Source organism: Octopus sinensis, linkage group LG30, assembly GCF_006345805.1.
Source record: "Octopus sinensis linkage group LG30, ASM634580v1, whole genome shotgun sequence".
Classification (NCBI taxonomy): domain Eukaryota; kingdom Metazoa; phylum Mollusca; class Cephalopoda; order Octopoda; family Octopodidae; genus Octopus; species Octopus sinensis.
In genome coordinates, this window is record NC_043026.1 from 6,436,789 (window position 1) to 6,448,443 (window position 11,655).

Sequence of the window (11,655 nt, forward strand, 5' to 3'; positions counted from 1 at the left end):
TCTATATATAAACGGCAGTTTGTCTGTGCGTGTTTCTGAGTGTCTGTTTGGTTGTACCCTCACCCTGACCACGGCTTTCAACTGATTCTGATGAAACTTGACACACACATAGCCCAATGTCATAATTCAAAACTAACGCAGCGAAAATTTTGAAAAGTTCCCCCAGTTCTGAAAAAAATTGATAAATTCGACATGGGGTCGAGAATCAGAAACACAAACCGCAAACTGTCTAGGGGACGCAACTCCACCTTTTTTAACTAAAAAAAAAATTTACCATAATTTTTTTCCATTTTTTTTCTATTTTTTGGCTATAACTCTCTAAAAATGCTTTATAGTTATTTCCCTTACAAACCTGAGCAACGCCGGGCGATACTGCTAGTATATATATATATCAAAGTACAAGTGAGGCTATAAACCTTGGAGGGATAAAAATATCCAAGATTTGACTGGTTGAAAGCCTAACAAAGCAGATACATATACTATTATTGATATTATAGAAAACAAGAGAGAAGATGGAGATAAGATTAATAAAAGTTTATTAACATTGACAAGATAGGACCTACAATTGTTTCAATTCATCACTTGCAGACAAACATATGGCTGTATATATATTAGATGGGTGCTGATGAAGGAGCTAAAATTCCTGAAATCTGTCATATAAGCCCGTTACCCAATTTTCACTGGTGGTGCTCCAGCATGGCTACAGCCTTAGGGCTACAATGTATAAAAGAACAAAAGCATGCATGATTTGGGTGTGACAGAGATGGAGGGGAAAGACTTCTTTAATATTTGCACGCTATACTCAAGCACATTTTTTTCAAGGTTCTTCCAAATCTGTAAAACTTATCCCTTTTTCTTTTCTTTTCTCCAATTTCTCCCATTTTCTAAAACCCTTTCAAAAACACATCATCATCATCATAATAACTATAATTCTCAAGGTCATAGGTTACAAAAAAAAAGCGGTTGAGCATCAAGCAAAAACAACTTGTGTTATTTATTTCGGTTGTTTACATTTCAAGTTCATATCCTACCAAGGTTAACATTGCCTTCGTCCACCCAGGGGTCAGTGAAATAAAATAATACTTCAATAACAGGACCCATCTAATCAAGTCTAAACCCCTTCTGTTATGTAGACAATGCCTTGCTAAAAAATATCAGCTGTTGCTTTAAACAGGGCTCTGTGGCTGAGTGGTTAAGGTACTTGCCTAATGATCATAAGGCCATGAGTTCAATTCCTGGAGACACACTGTATCTTTGGGCAAGGCACTTTATTTCACATTACTCCACTCCATTGAGTTGTACCTGAAATTCAGTGGGGGAAGCAGCCTTTGGTTCTTTACGTTGCAAGTTCAAACCCAGCCAAGATCAATGTTTTACTCTTAAGAAAAGGCGATATTTTTTCTTAATTTTCTTTTTTTTAAGGCAGCGAGCTGGCAGAATTGTTAGCATACTGGGCAAAAATGTTTAACAGTTTTTTGTCTGCTGCTACATTCTGAGTTCAAATTCCACCCAGGTCGACTTTGCCTTTCATCCTTTCGGGGTTGATTAAGTAAATCCAGAAAATCTGAGCAATGAAATTATTTCATGAAGAGTATATAAAAGCATACAGTCAGAGGTCAATATGTATTTAACCACTTGACTTCAATAGGATTACAGCTGTTTCACAACTTTTCATGTAGTATTAATTTTTAGGATGAAATAATGCTCTGCATTATGCAGTACAAATGTATATTCACAGATTAATACAAATAAAGAAATGTAGCTCATCAATTCACCAGGACATAATGGTTACTCCAATAATTCAACTCTAAATGTACACACAAAATTTCCTCTTAATATATATATATATATGAAAGACTGAAACTGCTCAAAATAAGATTGATTTGGTCAGTAAAAATAAAGGTATATTGCTTCATATTAATTAAATTAGAGTGATAGATATAAATTTAAGCAATCAACTATTCTTAGAAACAAGAAGAAATAAGAAGTGAAGGTAAAATAGATAATATAAAAAATAAATAGTGTAAATGGATATACTCTTTTACTTGTTTCAGTCATTTGACTGCGGCCATGCTGGAGCACCGCCAGTACTTATTCTATCGGTCTCTTTTGCTGAACCGCTAAGTGACGGGGACGTAAACACACCAGCATCGGTTGTCAAGCAATGCTAGGTGGACAAACACAGACACAAACACATACACACACATATATATATACATATATACGACGGGCTTCTTTCAGTTTCCGTCTACCAAATCCACTCACAAGGCTTTGGTCGGCCCGGGGCTATAGTAGAAGACACTTGCCCAAGGTGCCACACAGTGGGACTGAACCCGAAACCATGTGGTTGGTATAAAAATATAAGCAAATAATATAAATGAATTTTTAGCCAAAGTAATTCTATAGACAGGTAATGGAGAACGAAGCAATCAGATCAAGGGTAAGATAGGTGGAACTGAGAAATAGCAATCAACGTCAGTAAAGTTATGGTGTGAACAACATCACAAAAATATCACAGAAAGAAATTGAACTTACAAGAATTCTAACCTATTAAGTACACCTTAAATATAGTTTCCAACCCATTGGCCTGGAGTAAACCAAAAACATACTCACACATACATAGAAGTACATCTACAGAAGCATAAACATATATAAAAGAATATGCACACACATATACACATACACAGTGGAGGCGCAATGGCCCAGTGGTTAAGGCAGCAGACTCGCAGACGGAGGATCGCGGTTTCGATTCCCAGACCGGGCATTGTGTGTGTTTATTGAGAGAAAACACCTAAACGCTCCACGAGGCTCCGGCAGGGGTTGGTGACGACCCCTGTTGTATTCTTTCACCACAATTTTCTCTCACTCTTTCTTCCTGTTTCTGTTGTACCTGTATTTCAAAGGGGCCAGCCTTGTCACACTTTGTGTCACGCTGACTCTCCCCAAGGACTACGTTAAGGGTACACGTGTCTGTGGAGTACTCAACCACTTGCACATTAATTTCACGAGCAGGCTGTTCCATTGATCGGATCAACTGGGGCCCTTTTTGTAGTAACCCACGAAGCGCCACAATATATATTTATATATGTATGATGGGCTTCTTTTAGATTCCATCTACCAAATCCACTTTCAAGGCTTATTCGAACCAGGGCTAATTGTAGAAGACACTTGCCGAAGATGCCGTGCAGTGGAACTGAACCCAGCATCATTTGGTCACAAAGCAAATTCCTTAGCTACGCAGCCACACTTAAGAGAGACAAAAAGTAAGGGAAACGGTGAGAGTGATTCGAATTCTTTGGTACAGCAGAGCAAATTCAGGGGGGTTGGGGATGGAGTGGGAGACTCCAAATTATGTTGGAGGAGGGGGTAGGGTCCCCCTCTTGCCTTGATTCAGTACCATTTCTTTGTTGATATTTTATTGTTATATCTATTGTTTTTTGTTGATTTTTTTTCTTCTTTTTATTTTTTACCTTCTTTTCACTCAATCTAAAAAAAAAAGAAAAACCCGGCACTGGGTTGGTTTACATCCCTCTATTACTCTCCCCGGAATCTTGTGGGGAATTTTCTGGCCAATAAAAAATTATTATTGTTATTGTTGTTGTTGTTGTTATTGAGTGAGGGAGCCTTGCATGCCATCAAAGTGACACTGGGGTACAAATATATGAAGCCCGGTATACCCATCATGACTACCCGTCTGATAAGGGGTCACCTGGCACATGCATCACATCATCATCATCATTGTTCGACCGTGGTCGAGACAATGGAATTTACCATGCTACGCCAGACTTCACGGTCCATCATGGCATTACGGAGGTCCTGTTGCTGGATGCCTGTATCCCTGGAGATTACATCAGGGTAGGAGAGTGTGCGCCCTCTGGTATTGCGAGCAGATGGCTTCCAGAGGAGAAGAGCAGAAATTACCTCTTTTTCAGCTCTACAACAATGTCCAGCAAACTGGACTCTTCTACCTTTCACAAGAGATGACACAGGTGCATCACAACCATATGTACGTGACAAGGTGAACTCATATCAAGATAAACAGTGCATGGCCTTGCAGGTGGGGCCCAGTTAGAATTTTCCTCAGGTCGAGTAGCCTATCCCACTCAAAAGGTCCCTGAATAATGTCCCTCTTGTGGACATTTCTGTGGGAACACTTGCCAGAGCCACTCATCTCTAGGTGGAGATCTCACTTCGGCGTGCCCTCTGGAATTACTACTGATCGTGGATGCCAATTTGAAGCTTGTCTGTTCTGTGCACTTTCAAGATTACTCAGAGTTCGGATGGCACTAGAGCGTGAGATTCTGACATGAGACCTTACAACTTTCTCTTTTCTTGCCAAGACGTCAGACCGTAAAGACATAATCTGGTCGGCTCTCTGATACCACACATCAGCTAGCAGACAGGAGACAACGCCTCCACACATCAACCATTTCCATTTGTCATTCAGCTTGTGTATATATATATATATATATATATCACTGCGTGGCATCTTGGGCAAGTGTCTTCTGCTATAGCCCCGGGCCGACCAATGCCTTGTGAGTGGATTTGGTAGACGGAAACTGAAAGAAGCCTGTCGTATATATGTATATATGTATGTGTACGTGTGTGTGTCTGTGTTTGTCCCCCTAGCATTGCTTGACAACCGATGCTGGTGTGTTTACGTCCCCGTCATTTAGCGGTTCGGCAAAAGAGACCGATAGAATAAGTACTGGGCTTACAAAGAATAAGTCCCGGGGTCGATTTGCTCGACTAAAGGTGGTGCTCCAGCATGGCCACAGTCAAATGACTGAAACAAGTAAAAGAGTAAAAGAGTATACAGCAAACATACCCTTCCCCACAGATATATAAAAAAAGGGTTTCTTTTTTCTTCAGAAATGTAAATAAACCCACATGGGTTTATAATTGGCAGTTACGGTACTTGTACCGAAAGATCGCCGATTCTTGTTAGCTCGCTACTTTTTTTCTCGATACAATATTAAAAAAAGAAAAATCGAAGACTGGGGCCCCAATCTGTAGTTACGCTCATATAGTCAGTGGGGCTCTATTCTGTAGATATTCCTTCTATAATTTCATTTAGACGTTATCTTTAAAAGCAGAGGATAAGGCCAAAGTATCAAGTTCCAATGTTTCTAATCTACGCAAATAATTCTAGGGAGAGAGAGAGAGAGGGAGAGGGAGATTGTTATAAATAACTCAAGTGAAGGAAGAAGGGATTAAGGAATACCGAAAGGGATTTAAGGAAGTGAAGCAACGATGGAAGAGCGGTGAAGGGCGAAAATACGTTAGCACCGAAATAAAGTTCCGAGTCACGTATACTCGGATTTGCTGTACAGTGATTAACAACCCTTGATACCCGGCGACCCCAGACCCGCCCCTACACAATAGGATCAAAGTCCAACGAATAAATAAATAAAAAAAAATAATAATAAATAAAAAAAATGAAAATAAAACATGCATGTACATGTATGTAAATATATATATATATGTGTGTGTATATATTTGATAGTGTTTATATAAGTATGTATGTATGTATGTGTGTGTGTATATATGTGTCAACCACGCTCCAGTAGCGGTGCCCCAGCATGGCCACAGCCTCCAGCAACGCGCGCACGCACACACGGACATATACATTACACACACACAGCCGCATTCATTTCATTGTTCGGCCTTGGCTCACAACACAAACAAACATACACATACATATACACACACACACACACACACTCACGTACAACACACATACATATATACACACATATATATATATATACACATATGTACACATGCACAAAGTTTGACTTCAGTTAACACGCGCACCAAGACACTAACAGGGAAGAAAATCTAGGTGAGTGTATACACATACGAATATATATATATATATATATGGGTGTATATATATATATATATATATATATATATATATATATATATATATGTATGTGTATGTATGGCTGTGTTTGTGTTAAACATGAATATGTATTTTTAATATATCTACTTTTATAATTCGTCTGGTCTGTAATTATATCTCGCTCGCACTCCCCTATATTACACATAATATATATATTATATATATATATATGCATTTATATACATACATACCTATATATATATATATTATAACTTGGTGGAACATGTGTATGTATATGTGTTGTATATGCATGTATGTATATGTGTATATATATGTATATATATATATATATATATATATATATATACATATATATGTAGAAACATACATCTATTGTATATATACATATATAGGTATATATATACATATGTATGTATATATACAGTACATGTATGTTTCTACATGTAAAGTGTGTATATATATTTGTAAATGAGAAAAAACTGATTCTTTTTCTAAATATTTAAATCATTTAAAATCCTAATTACGAAGTACTAATTGCATTTCTGCTAAATATTAATTAAATACGTATTTATTTCTTCTGTCGTCGAACCTTGCAGCTTCGGTCCAGGCAGATCTTACACGTAAACTAAATCCAAACGTGACCATCCCGTCTGTAATTCCAAAGCATTGTCTCCCGAAGACTGCTGTCGGTATTTAATTAGTCCTTCATCTAAATTACAGTCTATTTAATTAAGCGATGGGATGTTGACTGCTATTTTTACTTACCCCGGCGACCACATCAGGCCACCTAGTTATTTAAACAGCCTACACCCTCATCATTTCGCCCCTGATTGCATCCTACTGCGGGGAAAAGCATTCCATCCGAGACCATCCCATCAATCTATCATATCTTAATATAATTCTTGTAAATCCTTGGCCCGGCTTTCTTTAAATTTGCTTCGGTGGTTGGGTGTTGACTGCTATTTCCGCCTTCTCGAGCGACCACGTAGAAGCCCCATACTCATTGTATGTTCTATACAGCGCTCCATCCGTAATTATCCCATCTAATATATATCCTTCATCCATCTCTCTTTTTTATGTAATCGATGCTGACTGTTATTTCTAGCTTTCTTGCGACCACATAATAGATTCCTATACGCAGCATATACTATATAGCGTCCCATCCGTGACCATGTCATCTAATAGATATATATACAATCAAACTGTTAACTACCGATCTATTTCTAGCCTTCTACTGACCACACTAAAGCCTCCTACACGTGGCATGTTCCATATAGCGTTCCATCCATGCCCATCGCATCTTATATCTTTACACACACACGTAATTGGTCTTTCGCTCGTGTATTGATGCAATCGGCTTTTAGAAAGCTGACTGCTATTTCTACCTGTCCGAGCGACCACGCAAAAGCCCCAGACACGTGTCATGCTCTCTACAGCATTCCGTCCGTGACTGTCCCACTTTATATTTCTACCTTAGTCCCTCACCCACAGGTGGTTGGAGGCTGACTGTTATTTCTAGCCGTCTTGTGATCACATTAACCGGTTTCCTTCGGACCTGTACTCGTGGAATATTCTCTGTAACAAAAGGTACGTGCTTAGCTATTTCGATGGCCATCCCCGTCTACCAATTCGTCCCGGAACGAGCAGAACTATGAGAAAAAGCGTCCCATGCGCGACCATTCCATCTATCATATATCTGCCATTAGATTACCTTACATTTAATCGTAGAATTCTTTTTTTTTCACTCGTGGAATCTTGGTGTTTCGGTTCCATCGCAACCGTACAGGTCTTTGATATATGGCAGGGGCTGAGGTCGACTTTGCCTTTCATCCTTTCGGAGTCGATAAATTAAGTACCAGTTACGCACTGGGGTCGATATAATCGACTCAATCCCTTTGTCTATCCTTGTTTGTCCTCTCTGTATTTAGCCCCTTGTGGGTAGTAAAGAAATAGGTATTTCATCTGCTGCTTATATTCTGAGTTCAAATTCCGCCGAGGTCGACTTTGCCTTTCATCCTTTCAGGGTTGATAAATTCAGTACCAGTTACGCACTGGGGTCGATATAATCGTCTTAATCCGTTTGTCTGTCCTTGTTTGTCCCCTCTATGTTTAGCCCCTTGTGGATAATAAAGAAATAGATATAAGGCAGGGGTTCCCAGCCATTTTTTATCCATGGACCCCTTCAATTATTATTTTATTCTGGTGGACCCTTCCCCTCCGTAGCCATTAGATGTTGGTCAAACTATCATCTTTATTTTTCTTTCTTTTTTTACTTGTTTCAGTCATTTGACTGTGGCCATGCTGGTGCACCACCTTTAATCGAGCAACTCGACCCCGGAACTTATTCTTTTTGTAAGCCCAGTACTTATTCTATCGGTCTCTTTTGCCGAACCGCTAAGTTACGGGGAGGTAAACACACCAGCATCGGTTGTCAATCAATGCTGGGGGGACAAACACAGACACACAAACATACACGCACATACATATATAATAATATATACGACGGGCTTCTTTCAGTTTCCGTCTACCATATCCACTCACAAGGCTTTGGTTGGCCCAAGGCTATAGCAGAAGACACTTGCCCAAGATGCCACGCAGTGGGACTGAACCCGGAACCATGTGGTTGGTTAGCAAGCTACTTACCACACAGCCACTCCTGCGCCTGTTGGTCTTCCCTAAACAACCTTGCTTGGACTTGTGCCTCGGAGGGTAATTTTCTAGGTGCAATCCCATGGTCATTCATTACTGAAGGGGGTCTTCCATATACACACTCACACACACACACATCTATATATACACACAAATAACTTGCATTTTGTGGTTCACTGCACCTGTTTCAGGTGCGTTGGACAAATTTAGGTCAGAAGAATCAAATGGTTCTTTATACTTGTCCCTGAGGTGTTCAAAATGTTTAATTCTTACTCTTTTACTTGTTTCAGTCATTGGACTGTGGCCACGCTGTTTTTTGCATGATGTAACAATTTTGTCCAATGAAAATCACATTTGAAACAGCCAGGAGCGAACCACAATACATTTGTTGTGGTTTCTTTATTATTCATATAATCCTGACATACAATCTGTTTCGGTTGAGTGCAGCAGGTCTATCACTGGGTGATCTTGATGATTCACTCTATATTCACTCAACCGTTTGCAATTGTACGCCCAACTGAAATACAAATTTGTTTTTACTTTAATAAGTAAAAAAAAAAAAAAATCGTATGAATATTGTAGTTGTGATACCCGTGCTGGTGGTATGTAGGGCCCCACAGCGGAAATGACGAAGACCGAGACCCCCGAGATATGCTGTGACTGTGAAGACCCAACAAATGAAGTGAGTTCATGGCTCTCAGGACAGCCTGCTGTGCTAACCTTGGATCGTAGGGTGACCCGCTGTTCTTGAGGAGACCTATTGAGTCAAGTACGTTAACACCAACAACAAAATGAAAATCAAATGGAAATTGTAGTTGTGACACCCATGCTGGTGATATGTAAAAGCACTAACCGATTGTGGACGTTTGCCAGCCCTCTCTGGCCCCTGTGCCGGTGGCATATAAAAAGCACTCACTACACTCTCACAGTGGTTGGCGTTAGGAAGGGCATCCAGCTGTAGAAACACTGCAGACCAGACTGGAGCCTGGTGCAGCCTTCTGGATTCCCAGACTCCGGTCAAACCATCCAACTCATGCTAGCATGGAGAACGGACGTTAAATGATGATGATGATGAAGTACACATTTGTCCTTAAATACTGTTTGTACACGATGCCACACTCACTAACCTGACCCTGGTGTGTTCACTGTTTCAGTACTTAATTCTCCTGAATCCTGGGAACTTTGTGTATCAAGTGTCTGAGCACCTTTCCAGAGTTTGGCTTCATGGCGGTAATGACCGAGATCTTTGACATTATGTCATGCTTGAGAAGAAGATCCATGAAGCCAAGTAAAATTGCAGTCGTGGCAGATACTGCTTCCATGTCATTCAATAATCGACCCAGAAAAGGATGAAAGGCATAGTCGACCTCAGTGGAATTTGAACTCAGAACGTAGCGGCCGACGAAATACCTATTTCTTTATTACCCACAAGGGGCTAAATACAGAGAGGACAAACAAGGACAGACAAACGGATTAAGCCGATTATATCGACCCCAGTGCGTAACTGGTACTTATTTAATCGACCCCCCCCCCCGAAAGGATGAAAGGCAAAGTCGACCTCAGCAGAATTTGAACTCAGAACGTAACAGCAGACGAAATACCTAATTCTTTACTACCCACAAGGGGCTAAATACAGAGAGGACAAACAAGGAGAGACAAACGGATTAAGTCGATTATATCAAGTGCGTAACTGGTACTTATTTAATCGACCCCCCCCCCCCCCCGAAAGGATGAAAGGCAAAGTCGACCTCGGCGGAATTTGAACTCAGAATGTAATAGCAGACAAAATACCGCTAAGCATTTTGCCTGGCGTGCTAACGTTTCTGCCAGCTTGCCGCCTGGCAGTACCCTTATGGCCACAACCTTTAGCACGTGTAGTACCCTTAACGTAGTTCTCAGATTCGACGTGACAGAGTGTGTGATAAGACTGGTCCAACTCATTTTCGCCGGCTGAGTGGACGGCACCAGTGTGGAATAAACTTTGGTTGTTGACCACCAGATCAATGATGTTTTCTTTCCTTTGACAAACACCAGAAATTACCGAAGGACATTTGCAGCTGTGTTGATTCAGCAATAGTCTAACACCCGATTGATATTGATTGGATTGGTATTGACGTTCGTGTGGTGGTCACGATGGTGGTGGTGGTGGTAGTTGTTGTTGGTGATGTGTAGTGTAGGTGGTAGTGGTGGTGATGGTGGTGGTGGTGGTAGTTGTTGGTGGTGATGTGTAGTGTAGGTGGTGTGCTGGTGATATTGGTGGTGGTGGTAGTTGTTGGTGGTGATGTGTGGTGTAGGTGGTAGTGGTGGTGTGCTGGTGATATTGGTGGTGGTGGTAGTTGTTGGTGGTGATGTGTGGTGTAGGTGGTAGTGGTGGTGATGGTGATGGTGGTGTGCTGGTGATATTGGTGGTGGTGGTAGTTGTTGGTGGTGATGTGTAGTATAGGTGGTGATGGTGGTGTGCTGGTGATATTGGTGGTGGTGGTAGTTGTTGGTGGTGATGTATAGTGTAGGTGGTAGTGGTGGTGATGGTGGTGTGGTGGTGGTAGTAGTTGTTGTTGGTGATGTGTGGTGTAGGTGGTAGTGGTGTGCTGGAGATATTGGTGGTGGTGGTAGTAGTTGTTAGTGGTAGTAGTAGTGCCCTCATTAGCTCATACATACATAGATAAGACAGTAGGGTGTGATTTGAGGGAGATTTGGCTGCTATTTCTACCATGTCATCCTACCATGTAGGGGTCACCCTCATTGGCTCATACATACATAGATAAGACAGTAGGGTGTGATTTGAGGGAGATTTGGCTGCTATTTCTACCATGTCATCCTACCATGTAGGGGTCACCCTCATTGGCTCATACATACATAGATAAGACAGTAGGGTGTGATTTGAGGGAGATTTGGCTGCTATTTCTACCAGGTCTAGCTACCATGTAGAGGTCACCCTCATTGGCTCTTACATACATACATAGATAAGAGAGTAGGGTGTGATCTGAGGAAGATTTGGCTGCTATTTCTACCAGGTCTAGCTACCATGTAGAGGTCTCCCTCATTGGCTCATACATACATATATACATAGATAAGACAGTAGGGTGTGATTTGAGGGAGATTTGGCTGCTATTTCTACCAGGTCTAGCTGCCATGTA

General features: G+C 40.8%; 1 protein-coding gene across 2 annotated transcripts in view; it reads left to right on the plus strand.

Annotated features, from left to right (window-relative positions):
• The first annotated feature begins 5,662 nt into the window (after window positions 1-5,662).
• LOC115226672 (UDP-glucose 4-epimerase) overlaps window positions 5,663-11,655 on the plus strand; it is a 17,277-nt gene continuing 11,284 nt past the window's right edge. Inside the window, exon 1 of one of the 2 annotated variants that reach the window (XM_036515184.1) lies at window positions 5,663-5,845. The gene's annotated coding sequence lies outside the window, so the exon portion shown is untranslated. The remainder of the gene's footprint in view (window positions 5,846-11,655) is intronic. The other variant, XM_029797686.2, reaches the window with a different exon arrangement.